Source organism: Paramormyrops kingsleyae, chromosome 19 (assembly GCF_048594095.1).
Source record: "Paramormyrops kingsleyae isolate MSU_618 chromosome 19, PKINGS_0.4, whole genome shotgun sequence".
NCBI lineage: Eukaryota > Metazoa > Chordata > Actinopteri > Osteoglossiformes > Mormyridae > Paramormyrops > Paramormyrops kingsleyae.
The window spans coordinates 25,956,211-25,975,850 of NC_132815.1; the positions used below are offsets into that span (position 1 = coordinate 25,956,211).

Genomic DNA, 19,640 nt, shown 5'->3' on the forward strand with positions numbered 1-19,640 from the left:
TCCTAACAGCGGGGCTGCACTCTCCTGAAATCGTAAAGCTGAAAAGTTTTCAAATACAATATGTATTATGTAACACGTTTGATAAATAGACATAGTTTATTGTTGATTTCATGTTTGTTGAAGTTTCTGCTTTTTAACATATGTATAAAGTAATGTTATCAATAATAACTCATATTTATTTCTGAAGGCTGTTGGAGCTGGGGGGACTGAGAGGGCAGGAATAACAGCAGACTGCTGGACCAGACCAGGCTGTTTGTAAATGTATAGGCTTATTACTTTTACTAGTATACTGTACTTCTTCTAGGATAATTCCTGGGAGTTATCAAAACCAAAATCTTTTGGATTGGGATAAGGATAATGAGATCTTCTGTATTGATTCTCATTTTGTTGCATGTCCAGACCATGACCGTGTGTTGCATACATGTTAGTAAACTCCCCTAGTGAATCTTGCACTCTTAACATTGCTTCTGGTGGCGACTATTCATATTGACGCGGTAGCGGACCATAATGGTCATAGAAGTGTTATGAAGGCAGTACCCCCCAATTATGGAGAGGTAATTCGCACTCTGGCCGCATCTATTGCATATATTTATTCATTTGTTTGTTTGTTTATTCATGGGCTAATGTCTTGGTACATCTGAGCAATTTTAATAAAATATATATTTTTATAAGGCCTACATGCTATATTGCCCGACCAGTTTTCTACTCAGCAAAAGAATCCGTGTATGAGGCTGAGAGAACATAATACAAAAGCGCACGTGCGTATACCGTCGCAGCCACGCCCCCCGCCAACTCTCATCGGACTTTCCCGCCTCTTTCTCTGGCACTTTCCATCACTCGGAATCTGAGGCGAGCCAGTGTGCAACAGGTATAAACTAAAGTATTTTTGGGTTAAAAGTGAAACATTACTTTTACACATATCTGGGTTGTACTTAAATTAATATTCAGTAATAAAGTTGTGTCTAACGGATCGGCTTCCAGGGATTTTCCAAGTTTAAATAAAATCTGTTTAGTTAGCCTTCTTGTCATATTGGAATTTTGCAGGTAACGGTGTTAGTTTGGTAAATTAGCTATACTTGCTATATTTTTAGCTGTACTTCTTGGAGGGAAATCGCTTAGCACAGGGGTGCCCAATACGTCGATCGCGAACGACCGGTAGATCGCGAAGGTAGTGCGGGCAGATAGCGCGACATTCAAAAACATTTGGGCGGCCAGTTTGCTGTTGCTTAATTAAAACTTTATTACAACAGGTTACCATAACATCTACTTAGATCCCTTCTCTTCTAACGTATCTTTGATCACATGGGTCACCAGAGAGAAAACGCGAATGTATTGCGAGTGTAACCCAGTTGTTAAGAATGTTAGTTTTTTTTTTGTATTTCTTCATTATGGTCATGTATTAAATGTTGAACTTTTGAGGTAAAGAAAAAAAGGAAAATATTATGTTTGTATATGTGCTGTGTTGATATTTTGTATTATTGTAAAGCGGGCATGTTATAATTTATTCATGTATTCATTTGGGTGAGGTGTGGTCCAATGAACACTGAGGGTCAAGGTTGAGCGAGGCGCGGGAAGAGAGCGGCGGGGAAGAAGGTGGTGTAATGGCGGAGAACTGTGGCTGAAATGCATTTCATGAAAATAGCAATATCGTCGACCAGACGATGTATTAAGCTTACAGTAAGGATTCTGGTGAAAGCGAATTTCTACACGAAGTTCGGGAAAGCTAAGAGCTAGCCTCCGAGAATGACTCTTGCCTGCCCGTGGGTAGAAGCCCACCAATCCACCGGAAGCTCCTGGATCGAACGCCCAGGGGAGAGACCGAGCGCAGAAGGGTGCACCTGACTGCCGGATCCACTCTGCACGGGACGACACCCAGGGATATCGTGAGTGTGGTTTGCCTTATTTTACATTGCGCTTGTGCCCATGCAAGAACAAAATTTTGAAGTCTGAGGCGATATTGATAATGATATTGATTTAAGATCATATCGCCTAGCCCTAAGCAGAATCTAAATTTTCAGTCATAAGAAAGTGTTCACCTATACACTTAAAAATACTTTGGCAAAATATTAATAGTAATAATTTTTTTTGCTCTGTTATTCACAGGTGGCTTGAAAAAAATGCTCTTACAAGCAACATTACAAGAAAAGACGGTGTCAAAGTAGCTAATTGGTGCCCGGGACAGGGGAGGGAATCGAATTGCGAGGACCCGAGGTGGTGACCAAGATTGGTAAGTGTCAAGCGTAATTTTAAATGAAAACATAAAGCACAAAGGTTTGATAATAATAAATCCTAGGAGCTTTAAATCCCAGACATTGCCAACATGAGCCAGGCAAGCACTGTGACATCATAGTACTCTAGTATGGAGGACAACAGATGTCACTGATAAAGAAGTAGTTTTTTTTTTTTTTACTAAATTATAACTTGATGCTCAGTTTTAGATGCATTTATAAATATTTTTATTCATCTATAAATTAATAAACTTATTTAGTAAAGCAATTCATTATATTTTAATGCCAGAAAGAGAATTTACTAAAGGATTCATAAATATTTTAAATATTTTTTTAAAAGTAAATAAATGGATTAACAAAGTAAATTTTAAAAATTGCATTTAATGAGGCAATTCATTAATCAATTAATCAGTGTGCTATTAAATACGGTAGATATTTAGGGGTTTTCTGTGAAAGGACAAATAAGTTGTACCTACTGTAGCTCAAATGAGCGCTACATAAGACCAAGTTGGGTTACCCATATAGGCCTTATATGGAGCCCATCATTAGCCCATGTGGGCTAACCCATGTGGGGCCACCATGGAAACTGCGGACAAAATTGACTGGGCCCCACTTGGGTTTCCCAGGTGGTGTCCACATGTCAGCCCAAGTGCATCCCATGCGGGCCCCACATGAATGTGCTGGCTGGGAAATTACGTAAACTTAGATGAAAAGATTCAGCCGATTTCAAAAGACCGCATGGGATGTAAACTGCTAAAGCCACAGAGTACAAATGCAGCTACTGAAAGAGTTTATAAACAAAAAACAACCGGTTACTTATGTCTTTTTAAACAAATAAGTAATTTACTATGAACAAGGAAACAGTTAATTCATTTAATAGTGTTAGGATCCACGTTAGCTCGGATATGGTATGCTTCTGAACAAGTTAATCGAATTTCAATGCTTTCTTATGGGAAATATTGCCTTGTTCGTGTACAGATTGGTTCACTATCTAAATGTGACTGTTGGGGAAAACCTTCCAACAAAAGCACGGTAAGAAAGTCACACATTGATTTTTTTTTGTTATTGTAAATATAATTTTATGACTACTGTTTAGTAATCTCATACTAATATGTTGTAAGCATCCTCTGGAATTTCTTTACTGCTACTTTCACCCTGCTACATGTTAGATCAGCTCTGAGTTTGTGTTTTATTGTTTGAGTTCAGCACTTCTGGAGACCAGTAGTTAACTGGGGTCTGCCCATCGCAGCCATGGTAGACATGAAAAAGTGCCCTGACGTCATGAGTGGCCGAATGACCTTCGGTAAGAGGCAGAGGGCTCACCTTCCGTCTGTGTGAGCGTCCACGGAGTCAACTGGGACTCCAGAGGGACTTTTTAAAGGAGGTTTTAAGCTTGTTGCTGTGAGCTGTTCGAGTGTCACCTCCCTAGTCTTGCTGTTATTGCAGTGACTTCCTCTCCTTCTTTCCGGCCTCTGACCTCTGTCTCCCCAGCTGTTACCTGCTACTCTCTGGTGTTCATGAGGTTCGCATATCAAGTGCAGCCAAGGAACTGCCTCCTCTTGGCATGCCGCTAATGCGACGCCGGGGACAATTCAGGGTGCCCGGCTCATGCGACACAAGTAAGCCCCCACCAGGCTCCCTCAGGTATATTTTAATCATCACCCCTCATCTGTTGATTAATGCCACATTACTGCTTGACATAGCATTTGCAGCCAGCAGCCAGGCAATCATTCAGCCAGCTTTTCTCCCAGTCAGATCCTTCCTTAACAGTGTCACACAGGTACCTTTTATAGGTTTGTGTTCTTCATGAATGTTTTTTCTTTTTCTTTTCCATTTCAGAAAGGAGCAGAAAAATACAAAATGAGCCTGTGGAATGCGTGCTGTCAATGGGATCTCCCCTCCTCCTGTCCTTCCAAATAAATATATATATACTTATATATATGTGTGTGTGCATGTCTTTCATTCTTCTTTTTATGAATCCACGCGTTACTAAGGCCAATTCATTGCCCATGCAAAGTGCGAGGGGAAAACGTATAAGAAATTTACAAACGAGAGGAGTCCATTCGGGCCATCAAGCTCGTTTGGGGAGAACTTAAATAGTAGCTCAGAGTTGTTAAAATCTTATCTAGCTCTGATTTAAAGGAAGCCAGGGTTTTAGCTTGTGATACACTAGCAGGAAGACTGGTCCTCAGTCTCTGCAGAGCTACAGTACAGGTCAAGGTCTTTACCTCAGTCTAGCAGGTCTAGAGAGATTCTTACTCTAGGTATTTATTGCTGTCTGCTGCATTTTTCAGTCAATGCAAAAAGCAGAAGATCACAAAAGAATAGATCAGTGAGGAGTGAGTTTATCCATTTTCTGAAACTGCCTGCCCTTTTTTGGGTAGTGAGGGTTTCAGAACCTATCCTGAAGGCTATGGGCGCATAAGGCAGGGAGCAGCCCAGGATGGGGCACCAGCCCATTGCAGGGCACACTCACACATGCACACCTATGGGCAATTTGGTAAAGCCAATTAACCTCAGCATGTTTTTGGACTGTGGGGAGACACCAGAGTACCTAGAGGAAACCCAATGATGACAGGGGAAGAACATGCAAGCTCCACACACATTAGAGTTGCAGCAGAGACTTGAACCTGTATCCCAAAGGTATGAGGTAACAGTGCTAACCACTGCACCACCATGGCACCCCGAAGAATAGGTTCTGACCCAAAAATCACTTCTTTTACTGATTGCTGTTGGTTATTGTGTCTTACACCATTTCCTCCGGTCTTATCACTGCCCTGGCATGTCAAGTCTACCTCTTAAATTATTGTTAGCTTTGCAGCTGATGGTTTACATCAGCAGTCACTAACAGGCGGACCGCAGACCGGTTCCGGACCCAGAAGCTGTCCCATATGGACCCGGACCGACAGCCAAAACATTAAGTTATTATTTAAAACCTGACGGGGTGCTTTTATTTTAACAGGCGCAGCGTTTGTAGTCTTTTCAGTTAGTGGTTTAGTAGTAGAACCGCCGTTTCCCACGCCAATGAACGTCAAACACCTTTGACCGCCAAGTAAGACGTTTATAGTTCGGCGTATGCAGCCCTTTGTCTGCGCTAATGCACCTTTCCTGTTAATAGCAGCAGCAAAGCTAACACCCGTAACCAAAAAGCGTAATGTTCCTAACAGCGGGGCTGCACTCTCCTGAAATCGTAAAGCTGAAAAGTTTTCAAATACAATATGTATTATGTAACACGTTTGATAAATAGACATAGTTTATTGTTGATTTCATGTTTGTTGAAGTTTCTGCTTTTTAACATATGTATAAAGTAATGTTATCAATAATAACTCATATTTATTTCTGAAGGCTGTTGGAGCTGGGGGGACTGAGAGGGCAGGAATAACAGCAGACTGCTGGACCAGACCAGGCTGTTTGTAAATGTATAGGCTTATTACTTTTACTAGTATACTGTACTTCTTCTAGGATAATTCCTGGGAGTTATCAAAACCAAAATCTTTTGGATTGGGATAAGGATAATGAGATCTTCTGTATTGATTCTCATTTTGTTGCATGTCCAGACCATGACCGTGTGTTGCATACATGTTAGTAAACTCCCCTAGTGAATCTTGCACTCTTAACATTGCTTCTGGTGGCGACTATTCATATTGACGCGGTAGCGGACCATAATGGTCATAGAAGTGTTATGAAGGCAGTACCCCCCAATTATGGAGAGGTAATTCGCACTCTGGCCGCATCTATTGCATATATTTATTCATTTGTTTGTTTGTTTATTCATGGGCTAATGTCTTGGTACATCTGAGCAATTTTAATAAAATATATATTTTTATAAGGCCTACATGCTATATTGCCCGACCAGTTTTCTACTCAGCAAAAGAATCCGTGTATGAGGCTGAGAGAACATAATACAAAAGCGCACGTGCGTATACCGTCGCAGCCACGCCCCCCGCCAACTCTCATCGGACTTTCCCGCCTCTTTCTCTGGCACTTTCCATCACTCGGAATCTGAGGCGAGCCAGTGTGCAACAGGTATAAACTAAAGTATTTTTGGGTTAAAAGTGAAACATTACTTTTACACATATCTGGGTTGTACTTAAATTAATATTCAGTAATAAAGTTGTGTCTAACGGATCGGCTTCCAGGGATTTTCCAAGTTTAAATAAAATCTGTTTAGTTAGCCTTCTTGTCATATTGGAATTTTGCAGGTAACGGTGTTAGTTTGGTAAATTAGCTATACTTGCTATATTTTTAGCTGTACTTCTTGGAGGGAAATCGCTTAGCACAGGGGTGCCCAATACGTCGATCGCGAACGACCGGTAGATCGCGAAGGTAGTGCGGGCAGATAGCGCGACATTCAAAAACATTTGGGCGGCCAGTTTGCTGTTGCTTAATTAAAACTTTATTACAACAGGTTACCATAACATCTACTTAGATCCCTTCTCTTCTAACGTATCTTTGATCACATGGGTCACCAGAGAGAAAACGCGAATGTATTGCGAGTGTAACCCAGTTGTTAAGAATGTTAGTTTTTTTTTTGTATTTCTTCATTATGGTCATGTATTAAATGTTGAACTTTTGAGGTAAAGAAAAAAAGGAAAATATTATGTTTGTATATGTGCTGTGTTGATATTTTGTATTATTGTAAAGCGGGCATGTTATAATTTATTCATGTATTCATTTGGGTGAGGTGTGGTCCAATGAACACTGAGGGTCAAGGTTGAGCGAGGCGCGGGAAGAGAGCGGCGGGGAAGAAGGTGGTGTAATGGCGGAGAACTGTGGCTGAAATGCATTTCATGAAAATAGCAATATCGTCGACCAGACGATGTATTAAGCTTACAGTAAGGATTCTGGTGAAAGCGAATTTCTACACGAAGTTCGGGAAAGCTAAGAGCTAGCCTCCGAGAATGACTCTTGCCTGCCCGTGGGTAGAAGCCCACCAATCCACCGGAAGCTCCTGGATCGAACGCCCAGGGGAGAGACCGAGCGCAGAAGGGTGCACCTGACTGCCGGATCCACTCTGCACGGGACGACACCCAGGGATATCGTGAGTGTGGTTTGCCTTATTTTACATTGCGCTTGTGCCCATGCAAGAACAAAATTTTGAAGTCTGAGGCGATATTGATAATGATATTGATTTAAGATCATATCGCCTAGCCCTAAGCAGAATCTAAATTTTCAGTCATAAGAAAGTGTTCACCTATACACTTAAAAATACTTTGGCAAAATATTAATAGTAATAATTTTTTTTGCTCTGTTATTCACAGGTGGCTTGAAAAAAATGCTCTTACAAGCAACATTACAAGAAAAGACGGTGTCAAAGTAGCTAATTGGTGCCCGGGACAGGGGAGGGAATCGAATTGCGAGGACCCGAGGTGGTGACCAAGATTGGTAAGTGTCAAGCGTAATTTTAAATGAAAACATAAAGCACAAAGGTTTGATAATAATAAATCCTAGGAGCTTTAAATCCCAGACATTGCCAACATGAGCCAGGCAAGCACTGTGACATCATAGTACTCTAGTATGGAGGACAACAGATGTCACTGATAAAGAAGTAGTTTTTTTTTTTTTTACTAAATTATAACTTGATGCTCAGTTTTAGATGCATTTATAAATATTTTTATTCATCTATAAATTAATAAACTTATTTAGTAAAGCAATTCATTATATTTTAATGCCAGAAAGAGAATTTACTAAAGGATTCATAAATATTTTAAATATTTTTTTAAAAGTAAATAAATGGATTAACAAAGTAAATTTTAAAAATTGCATTTAATGAGGCAATTCATTAATCAATTAATCAGTGTGCTATTAAATACGGTAGATATTTAGGGGTTTTCTGTGAAAGGACAAATAAGTTGTACCTACTGTAGCTCAAATGAGCGCTACATAAGACCAAGTTGGGTTACCCATATAGGCCTTATATGGAGCCCATCATTAGCCCATGTGGGCTAACCCATGTGGGGCCACCATGGAAACTGCGGACAAAATTGACTGGGCCCCACTTGGGTTTCCCAGGTGGTGTCCACATGTCAGCCCAAGTGCATCCCATGCGGGCCCCACATGAATGTGCTGGCTGGGAAATTACGTAAACTTAGATGAAAAGATTCAGCCGATTTCAAAAGACCGCATGGGATGTAAACTGCTAAAGCCACAGAGTACAAATGCAGCTACTGAAAGAGTTTATAAACAAAAAACAACCGGTTACTTATGTCTTTTTAAACAAATAAGTAATTTACTATGAACAAGGAAACAGTTAATTCATTTAATAGTGTTAGGATCCACGTTAGCTCGGATATGGTATGCTTCTGAACAAGTTAATCGAATTTCAATGCTTTCTTATGGGAAATATTGCCTTGTTCGTGTACAGATTGGTTCACTATCTAAATGTGACTGTTGGGGAAAACCTTCCAACAAAAGCACGGTAAGAAAGTCACACATTGATTTTTTTTTGTTATTGTAAATATAATTTTATGACTACTGTTTAGTAATCTCATACTAATATGTTGTAAGCATCCTCTGGAATTTCTTTACTGCTACTTTCACCCTGCTACATGTTAGATCAGCTCTGAGTTTGTGTTTTATTGTTTGAGTTCAGCACTTCTGGAGACCAGTAGTTAACTGGGGTCTGCCCATCGCAGCCATGGTAGACATGAAAAAGTGCCCTGACGTCATGAGTGGCCGAATGACCTTCGGTAAGAGGCAGAGGGCTCACCTTCCGTCTGTGTGAGCGTCCACGGAGTCAACTGGGACTCCAGAGGGACTTTTTAAAGGAGGTTTTAAGCTTGTTGCTGTGAGCTGTTCGAGTGTCACCTCCCTAGTCTTGCTGTTATTGCAGTGACTTCCTCTCCTTCTTTCCGGCCTCTGACCTCTGTCTCCCCAGCTGTTACCTGCTACTCTCTGGTGTTCATGAGGTTCGCATATCAAGTGCAGCCAAGGAACTGCCTCCTCTTGGCATGCCGCTAATGCGACGCCGGGGACAATTCAGGGTGCCCGGCTCATGCGACACAAGTAAGCCCCCACCAGGCTCCCTCAGGTATATTTTAATCATCACCCCTCATCTGTTGATTAATGCCACATTACTGCTTGACATAGCATTTGCAGCCAGCAGCCAGGCAATCATTCAGCCAGCTTTTCTCCCAGTCAGATCCTTCCTTAACAGTGTCACACAGGTACCTTTTATAGGTTTGTGTTCTTCATGAATGTTTTTTCTTTTTCTTTTCCATTTCAGAAAGGAGCAGAAAAATACAAAATGAGCCTGTGGAATGCGTGCTGTCAATGGGATCTCCCCTCCTCCTGTCCTTCCAAATAAATATATATATACTTATATATATGTGTGTGTGCATGTCTTTCATTCTTCTTTTTATGAATCCACGCGTTACTAAGGCCAATTCATTGCCCATGCAAAGTGCGAGGGGAAAACGTATAAGAAATTTACAAACGAGAGGAGTCCATTCGGGCCATCAAGCTCGTTTGGGGAGAACTTAAATAGTAGCTCAGAGTTGTTAAAATCTTATCTAGCTCTGATTTAAAGGAAGCCAGGGTTTTAGCTTGTGATACACTAGCAGGAAGACTGGTCCTCAGTCTCTGCAGAGCTACAGTACAGGTCAAGGTCTTTACCTCAGTCTAGCAGGTCTAGAGAGATTCTTACTCTAGGTATTTATTGCTGTCTGCTGCATTTTTCAGTCAATGCAAAAAGCAGAAGATCACAAAAGAATAGATCAGTGAGGAGTGAGTTTATCCATTTTCTGAAACTGCCTGCCCTTTTTTGGGTAGTGAGGGTTTCAGAACCTATCCTGAAGGCTATGGGCGCATAAGGCAGGGAGCAGCCCAGGATGGGGCACCAGCCCATTGCAGGGCACACTCACACATGCACACCTATGGGCAATTTGGTAAAGCCAATTAACCTCAGCATGTTTTTGGACTGTGGGGAGACACCAGAGTACCTAGAGGAAACCCAATGATGACAGGGGAAGAACATGCAAGCTCCACACACATTAGAGTTGCAGCAGAGACTTGAACCTGTATCCCAAAGGTATGAGGTAACAGTGCTAACCACTGCACCACCATGGCACCCCGAAGAATAGGTTCTGACCCAAAAATCACTTCTTTTACTGATTGCTGTTGGTTATTGTGTCTTACACCATTTCCTCCGGTCTTATCACTGCCCTGGCATGTCAAGTCTACCTCTTAAATTATTGTTAGCTTTGCAGCTGATGGTTTACATCAGCAGTCACTAACAGGCGGACCGCAGACCGGTTCCGGACCCAGAAGCTGTCCCATATGGACCCGGACCGACAGCCAAAACATTAAGTTATTATTTAAAACCTGACGGGGTGCTTTTATTTTAACAGGCGCAGCGTTTGTAGTCTTTTCAGTTAGTGGTTTAGTAGTAGAACCGCCGTTTCCCACGCCAATGAACGTCAAACACCTTTGACCGCCAAGTAAGACGTTTATAGTTCGGCGTATGCAGCCCTTTGTCTGCGCTAATGCACCTTTCCTGTTAATAGCAGCAGCAAAGCTAACACCCGTAACCAAAAAGCGTAATGTTCCTAACAGCGGGGCTGCACTCTCCTGAAATCGTAAAGCTGAAAAGTTTTCAAATACAATATGTATTATGTAACACGTTTGATAAATAGACATAGTTTATTGTTGATTTCATGTTTGTTGAAGTTTCTGCTTTTTAACATATGTATAAAGTAATGTTATCAATAATAACTCATATTTATTTCTGAAGGCTGTTGGAGCTGGGGGGACTGAGAGGGCAGGAATAACAGCAGACTGCTGGACCAGACCAGGCTGTTTGTAAATGTATAGGCTTATTACTTTTACTAGTATACTGTACTTCTTCTAGGATAATTCCTGGGAGTTATCAAAACCAAAATCTTTTGGATTGGGATAAGGATAATGAGATCTTCTGTATTGATTCTCATTTTGTTGCATGTCCAGACCATGACCGTGTGTTGCATACATGTTAGTAAACTCCCCTAGTGAATCTTGCACTCTTAACATTGCTTCTGGTGGCGACTATTCATATTGACGCGGTAGCGGACCATAATGGTCATAGAAGTGTTATGAAGGCAGTACCCCCCAATTATGGAGAGGTAATTCGCACTCTGGCCGCATCTATTGCATATATTTATTCATTTGTTTGTTTGTTTATTCATGGGCTAATGTCTTGGTACATCTGAGCAATTTTAATAAAATATATATTTTTATAAGGCCTACATGCTATATTGCCCGACCAGTTTTCTACTCAGCAAAAGAATCCGTGTATGAGGCTGAGAGAACATAATACAAAAGCGCACGTGCGTATACCGTCGCAGCCACGCCCCCCGCCAACTCTCATCGGACTTTCCCGCCTCTTTCTCTGGCACTTTCCATCACTCGGAATCTGAGGCGAGCCAGTGTGCAACAGGTATAAACTAAAGTATTTTTGGGTTAAAAGTGAAACATTACTTTTACACATATCTGGGTTGTACTTAAATTAATATTCAGTAATAAAGTTGTGTCTAACGGATCGGCTTCCAGGGATTTTCCAAGTTTAAATAAAATCTGTTTAGTTAGCCTTCTTGTCATATTGGAATTTTGCAGGTAACGGTGTTAGTTTGGTAAATTAGCTATACTTGCTATATTTTTAGCTGTACTTCTTGGAGGGAAATCGCTTAGCACAGGGGTGCCCAATACGTCGATCGCGAACGACCGGTAGATCGCGAAGGTAGTGCGGGCAGATAGCGCGACATTCAAAAACATTTGGGCGGCCAGTTTGCTGTTGCTTAATTAAAACTTTATTACAACAGGTTACCATAACATCTACTTAGATCCCTTCTCTTCTAACGTATCTTTGATCACATGGGTCACCAGAGAGAAAACGCGAATGTATTGCGAGTGTAACCCAGTTGTTAAGAATGTTAGTTTTTTTTTTGTATTTCTTCATTATGGTCATGTATTAAATGTTGAACTTTTGAGGTAAAGAAAAAAAGGAAAATATTATGTTTGTATATGTGCTGTGTTGATATTTTGTATTATTGTAAAGCGGGCATGTTATAATTTATTCATGTATTCATTTGGGTGAGGTGTGGTCCAATGAACACTGAGGGTCAAGGTTGAGCGAGGCGCGGGAAGAGAGCGGCGGGGAAGAAGGTGGTGTAATGGCGGAGAACTGTGGCTGAAATGCATTTCATGAAAATAGCAATATCGTCGACCAGACGATGTATTAAGCTTACAGTAAGGATTCTGGTGAAAGCGAATTTCTACACGAAGTTCGGGAAAGCTAAGAGCTAGCCTCCGAGAATGACTCTTGCCTGCCCGTGGGTAGAAGCCCACCAATCCACCGGAAGCTCCTGGATCGAACGCCCAGGGGAGAGACCGAGCGCAGAAGGGTGCACCTGACTGCCGGATCCACTCTGCACGGGACGACACCCAGGGATATCGTGAGTGTGGTTTGCCTTATTTTACATTGCGCTTGTGCCCATGCAAGAACAAAATTTTGAAGTCTGAGGCGATATTGATAATGATATTGATTTAAGATCATATCGCCTAGCCCTAAGCAGAATCTAAATTTTCAGTCATAAGAAAGTGTTCACCTATACACTTAAAAATACTTTGGCAAAATATTAATAGTAATAATTTTTTTTGCTCTGTTATTCACAGGTGGCTTGAAAAAAATGCTCTTACAAGCAACATTACAAGAAAAGACGGTGTCAAAGTAGCTAATTGGTGCCCGGGACAGGGGAGGGAATCGAATTGCGAGGACCCGAGGTGGTGACCAAGATTGGTAAGTGTCAAGCGTAATTTTAAATGAAAACATAAAGCACAAAGGTTTGATAATAATAAATCCTAGGAGCTTTAAATCCCAGACATTGCCAACATGAGCCAGGCAAGCACTGTGACATCATAGTACTCTAGTATGGAGGACAACAGATGTCACTGATAAAGAAGTAGTTTTTTTTTTTTTTACTAAATTATAACTTGATGCTCAGTTTTAGATGCATTTATAAATATTTTTATTCATCTATAAATTAATAAACTTATTTAGTAAAGCAATTCATTATATTTTAATGCCAGAAAGAGAATTTACTAAAGGATTCATAAATATTTTAAATATTTTTTTAAAAGTAAATAAATGGATTAACAAAGTAAATTTTAAAAATTGCATTTAATGAGGCAATTCATTAATCAATTAATCAGTGTGCTATTAAATACGGTAGATATTTAGGGGTTTTCTGTGAAAGGACAAATAAGTTGTACCTACTGTAGCTCAAATGAGCGCTACATAAGACCAAGTTGGGTTACCCATATAGGCCTTATATGGAGCCCATCATTAGCCCATGTGGGCTAACCCATGTGGGGCCACCATGGAAACTGCGGACAAAATTGACTGGGCCCCACTTGGGTTTCCCAGGTGGTGTCCACATGTCAGCCCAAGTGCATCCCATGCGGGCCCCACATGAATGTGCTGGCTGGGAAATTACGTAAACTTAGATGAAAAGATTCAGCCGATTTCAAAAGACCGCATGGGATGTAAACTGCTAAAGCCACAGAGTACAAATGCAGCTACTGAAAGAGTTTATAAACAAAAAACAACCGGTTACTTATGTCTTTTTAAACAAATAAGTAATTTACTATGAACAAGGAAACAGTTAATTCATTTAATAGTGTTAGGATCCACGTTAGCTCGGATATGGTATGCTTCTGAACAAGTTAATCGAATTTCAATGCTTTCTTATGGGAAATATTGCCTTGTTCGTGTACAGATTGGTTCACTATCTAAATGTGACTGTTGGGGAAAACCTTCCAACAAAAGCACGGTAAGAAAGTCACACATTGATTTTTTTTTGTTATTGTAAATATAATTTTATGACTACTGTTTAGTAATCTCATACTAATATGTTGTAAGCATCCTCTGGAATTTCTTTACTGCTACTTTCACCCTGCTACATGTTAGATCAGCTCTGAGTTTGTGTTTTATTGTTTGAGTTCAGCACTTCTGGAGACCAGTAGTTAACTGGGGTCTGCCCATCGCAGCCATGGTAGACATGAAAAAGTGCCCTGACGTCATGAGTGGCCGAATGACCTTCGGTAAGAGGCAGAGGGCTCACCTTCCGTCTGTGTGAGCGTCCACGGAGTCAACTGGGACTCCAGAGGGACTTTTTAAAGGAGGTTTTAAGCTTGTTGCTGTGAGCTGTTCGAGTGTCACCTCCCTAGTCTTGCTGTTATTGCAGTGACTTCCTCTCCTTCTTTCCGGCCTCTGACCTCTGTCTCCCCAGCTGTTACCTGCTACTCTCTGGTGTTCATGAGGTTCGCATATCAAGTGCAGCCAAGGAACTGCCTCCTCTTGGCATGGCATGCTGTGAATGCGACGGCACAGACCATCCAGGGTGCCCGGCTCATCAGACATAAGTAAGCCCCCACCAGGCTCCCTCAGGTATATTTTAATCATCACCCCTCATCTGTTGATTAATGCCACATTACTGCTTGACATAGCATTTGCAGTTGGCAGCCAGGCAATCATTCAGCCAGCTTTTCTCCCAGTCAGATCCTTCCTTAACAGTGTCTCAAAGGTACCTTTTATAGGTTTGTGTTCTTCATAAATGCTTTTTTTCTTCCATTTCAGAATGGAGCAGAATAATGTCCCCTCCCCTGTCTATGGAAAAAAATTATATATATATATATACATACTTATATATGTGTGTGTTCATGTCTTTCATTCTTATTATGAATCCACACGTTACCAAGGCCAATTTACTGCCCATGCAAAGGGCCAGGGGAAAACATATAACAGGGTTTCCGCACGGTAGTAAAAGGTAGCAAATGAAATCAGACAAAATTAAGGCCCTTGAAAGGTATTAAAAGGTAGTAAATTTACTACCAAGTCAAATTCTATTTTTCATCATCCACCTCAATATATTATGAGTTTCAAATCTGTCTACGTGTTTTAACTTCATCTAATTAAAAATATATAATATTCGTGCGAACAGGACCTGAGTCGGAATTAATAGCCTACCAGAGTGACGCTGACGCCATTTCTCCGCCTTTTACCTCAATTGCGCCAGGGTGATCTAACGTGTTGGTATCAGGAGAGCCTCTGAAATTAGCTAGTAGCCACTTCGCGGTGAAATGGGGAAATGTAAGTTTTCTAAAAGTTGGCTTGATAACCCGTCATTTATTAAAGACTGGCTTAAGCCGGTCATGGGGAATGACCGGAAAGCATTCTGCAGTATATGCAAAAAAACTCTAAATCTAACCTGCAGCGGTGTTTCCACGTCCAAATCTCATCGAGAATCCACCAGTCATCAGCAGCGGATTCGCGTGTGTGAGGAGCAGTTCCCTATTTCGTTGTTCGCTGATATTTCACGGACCGGTGGCTTGTACTACAAAGGGGATTTAACCAAATAAGATTTAATTGGGATTTCATTTGCGAATGCGGGGTTGACAAAATCAGGTTGTCTCAATCGGTGCTAATCAGTACTACGACGCCAGTTAAGAAGTTGATTTGTTACATTGGTGTTCTGCATTGGAGTTTGTGCACGTTCACATAAATGGAGCACGTTCGGAAGCGCAAGTCTCCGTTTGACTCATGGCGCGATCTCCATGTTTCACGGAGGAAGACTGCATGCTAATTATGCAGGATTACGAGGAGCTTATATCAACACTGCAAAGAAAGTCTGATACCACTGCAGGCAGGCTTGTTGGCAACGTATTGCTGACCAAGTAAATCCATAAGTACATCTTCATGGTCATAAAACGTGGTATAAAATATCTTGACCGAGTATTAGACTATATGAAGTGTTTTCTGAAAATAATTGAAGTACAGTTAATAAATACAGAGGCTCACAGATGCGACACAATTCAGAAGTCACCTATTATTCACTATTAAGTAATGTAATGCTCCCTAAAGTTCCATTACTGCGATGTTACTCATAATGTAAACCTAATGTTAATAACTTAACTGATCCGATTTCAAATGCAATTGTAGTGGAAAGTGTACGTGGCAGCAAGTCAAGATGAAATACTCACCTAAAGGATTATTAGGAACACCTGTTCAATTTCTCATTAATGCAATTATCTAATCAACCAATCACATGGCAGTTGTTTTAATGCATTTAGGGGTGTGGTCCTGGTCAAGACAATCTCCTGAACTCCAAACTGAATGTCAGAATGGGAAAGAAAGATGATTTAAGCAATTTTAAACGTGGCATGGTTGTTGGTGCCAGACGGGCCTGTCTGAGTATTTCACGATCTGCTCAGTTACTGGGATTTTCACACACAACCATTTCTAGGGTTTACAAAGAATGGTGTGCAAAGGGAAAAACATCCAGTATGCGGCAGTCCTGTGGGCGAAAATGCCTTGTTGATGCTAGAGGTCAGGAGAATGGGCCGACTGATTCAAGCTGATAGAAGAGCAACTTTGACTGAAATAACCACTCGTTACAACTGAGGTATGCAGCAAAGCATTTGTGAAGCCACAACACGCACAACCTTGAGGCGGATGGGCTACAACAGCAGAAGACCCCACCGGGTACCACTCATCTCCACTACAAATAGGAAAAAGAGGCTACAATTTGCACGAGCTCACCAAAATTGGACAGTTGAAGACTGGAAAAATGTTGCCTGGTCTGATGACTCTCGATTTCTCTTGAGACATTCAAATGGTCGAGTCAGAATTTGGCGTAAACAGAATGAGAACATGGATCCATCATGCCTTGTTACCACTGTGCAGGCTGGTGGTGGTGTTGTAATGGTGTGGGGGATGTTTTCTTGGCACACTTTAGGCCCCTTAGTGCCAATTGGGCATCGTTTAAATGCCACGGCCTACCTGAGCATTGTTTCTGACCATGTCCATCCTTTTATGACCACCATGTACCCATCCTCTGATGGCCACTTCCAGCAGGATAATGCACCATGTCACAAAGCTCGAATCATTTCAAATTGGTTTCTTGAACATGACAATGAGTTCACTGTACTAAAATGGCCCCCACAGTCACCAGATCTCAACCCAATAGCATCTTTGGGATGTGGTAGAACGGGAGCTTTGTGCCCTAGATGTGCATCCCACAAATCTCCATCAACTGCAAGATGCTATCCTATCAATATGGACCAACATTTCTAAAGAATGCTTTCAGCACCTTGTTGAATCAATGCCATGTAGAATTAAGGCAGTTCTGAAGGCGAAAGGGGGTCAAACACCGTATTAGTATGGTGTTCCTAATAATCCTTTAGGTGAGTGTATAAAAACATCCTGTCAAGTGGTAGGGCTATGTATTTATATTTCTACTCATTATGAAAGATTTGTTGTGTCTAGTCTCCACTTAATAGCGTGTTTCTATGTTTTACAGCTAATAAGAAAAAGTGTAAAATGACACTTAATAGAAGGTGAGCCATTGTTTAACAAACAAATGATTTACAACAGGACAAAACAGAAGCATATGTGTAGTGAGAAAACGACTAGGAACCTAGACCGCGGTTAAGTTAGCGTCATATTCCATATTCAGTTTTCTGGCTTTAATAACCTTTAATGGAATTAAGATGGGGGCGTTTGTAATGACAGAATTATGATGTCCAGTACACAGACATCGATGCACACCAATTATTTTTGCGCTTCAAACCATTTCATGATTTGTGCAAAATCATGTTAATAGCTAATATTAGAGGTGCTGTCACCTGTAATGACATGGTGGTTTAGCATTTTGGGCTCATGGTGATTGTTATACACCCCTTTGTTTCCCAGATTGCTTTACGTACGAATTTTAATTTTTGAATGTTCAAATGTATCCGTATAATGTGCAATGGGACAATATATGAATGGGTTAAAAACTTTAAAACTAGACAAGACACATCCAGTGGAGTGCGCTTTGATCAGTGGACAACAGGGAACAATGCACACCCCCTTCAGAATAAAGCAATAAAACAGTTAATTAATACATTGTATGCATATTATATTCCATTGCTCCATTTCATACATATTGACAGAGAGAGCCCTTCACGATTTGTGCTAATGTCGTATGGATCATCCAGGTACGCCGGCATTGTCTTCGGGGAAATTGTAGTTGGAGGGGCGGTGTTCATATAGGGCTGGCTTACACAGAAACCTTGACTTAACCAAGAACAAAAACTGCTCGGAGCAGGTTTGAGAATTAGCGTAAATTGGCATAGCAGCATGCCTCAAGTAAAACCTACCCACCTTTCGTACTACGGGTTAATCGCGAAGTTACACCACACGTCATCAAGTTACTCCAATAAGCCAGTAACCCCGCTTCGTAGTACTGGCCACGGGGCAAATGCAAACATAAGGTCAGCTACGAGCACAAACATTGCCATCACACCACCTCAGCAGCAAACTAGTGCGACTAGCACCACAATGGCTACAGCAGACCTTACTGTCACCAACATCGACTCCCAAAACTAGGGTGACCAGATAATCCATGTCAGGGAGGACACTTTGAGCTACATCAGGTTTTACAAACTAATTTCAAACTGAAAGGCTCCTGTGCTCGGCTAAATAGTTCAGCTCTTCTTGTGCTTTGACTGGTTTGTTTCCTTGACTGAAAGACTCATCCAGCTGTTTCACATTAGCATTAGTGACACATGCATGATTATAGGAGACCGACCAATCAGCACACAGCAAGAACTCAGTGCTCAAGTAAAATCCGGGTCCTTTTAATTGAAATGGTAATTTACAATTCCTGTCCTATATGAAGTGTTTTCACTGGTGTCCTCCCTGATATGGATTATCTGGTCACCCTATGTATTGGGGAACTATTCAGAAGCATGTACACTGACTCCGATATAGCTAAAAGTTTCACATGTGGCAAGGATAAGACTGCATACATGATTCGGTTAGACATTGCGCCACATTTTAAGAAATTACTTATAAACAAGGTATATACAGGTAAAAATTGTTAAACTTCCCCAGCCAGCACATTCATGTGGGGCCCGCATGGGAAACCCAAGTGGGGCCCAGTCAATTTTGTCCGCAGTTTCCATGGTGGCCCCACATGGGTTAGCCCACATGGGCTAATGATGGGCCCTTAATGGGCTCCATATAAGGCCTATATGGGTAACCCAGCTTGGTCTTATGTAGCGCTCATTTGGGCTACAGTAGATACATCCTATTTGTCATTTCACAGAAAACCCCTAAATACCTATTGTATTTAATAGCACACTGATTAATTGATTAATGAACTGCCTCATTAAATGCAATTTAATTGTTAATCCATTTATTAACTTTTTAAAAAATATTTTAAATATTTATGAATCCTTTAGGAAATTCTGTTTTTGCCATTAAAATATAATGAATTGCTTTACTAAGTAAATTTATTTATAAATGCATCTAAAACTGAGCATTTAGTTATAATTTAGTAAAAAAAAAAAACTACTTCTTTATCAGTGACATCTGTTGTCCTCCATACTAGAGTA

At 41.0% G+C, this 19,640-nt stretch overlaps 3 long non-coding RNA genes across 11 annotated transcripts; all 3 read left to right on the top strand.

Annotated features, from left to right (window-relative positions):
- Window positions 1-303: 303 nt before the first annotated feature.
- Window positions 304-4,169, top strand: LOC140581184 (uncharacterized). 4 transcript variants are annotated; one of them, XR_011984258.1, is made up of 6 exons: window positions 307-1,883; window positions 2,104-2,227; window positions 3,207-3,260; window positions 3,435-3,531; window positions 3,720-3,847; window positions 4,068-4,169. It is a non-coding gene; the product is annotated as an uncharacterized lncRNA (long non-coding RNA). The 4 variants fall into 4 exon arrangements; XR_011984256.1 differs by having other exon boundaries at window positions 306-1,883; window positions 3,435-3,847; XR_011984257.1 differs by having other exon boundaries at window positions 304-1,883; window positions 3,207-3,872.
- A 1,520-nt stretch (window positions 4,170-5,689) lies between these two features.
- LOC140581185 (uncharacterized) lies at window positions 5,690-9,555 on the top strand. Of its 4 annotated transcripts, XR_011984262.1 has the most exons (6): window positions 5,693-7,269; window positions 7,490-7,613; window positions 8,593-8,646; window positions 8,821-8,917; window positions 9,106-9,233; window positions 9,454-9,555. It is a non-coding gene; the product is annotated as an uncharacterized lncRNA (long non-coding RNA). The 4 variants fall into 4 exon arrangements; XR_011984260.1 differs by having other exon boundaries at window positions 5,692-7,269; window positions 8,821-9,233; XR_011984261.1 differs by having other exon boundaries at window positions 5,690-7,269; window positions 8,593-9,258.
- Window positions 9,556-11,078: 1,523 nt separating this feature from the next.
- LOC140581189 (uncharacterized) lies at window positions 11,079-14,567 on the top strand. Of its 3 annotated transcripts, XR_011984268.1 has the most exons (5): window positions 11,079-12,655; window positions 12,876-12,999; window positions 13,979-14,032; window positions 14,207-14,303; window positions 14,492-14,567. It is a non-coding gene; the product is annotated as an uncharacterized lncRNA (long non-coding RNA). The 3 variants fall into 3 exon arrangements; XR_011984267.1 differs by having other exon boundaries at window positions 11,080-12,655; window positions 14,207-14,556; XR_011984266.1 differs by having other exon boundaries at window positions 11,085-12,655; window positions 13,979-14,556.
- Window positions 14,568-19,640: the final 5,073 nt, after the last annotated feature.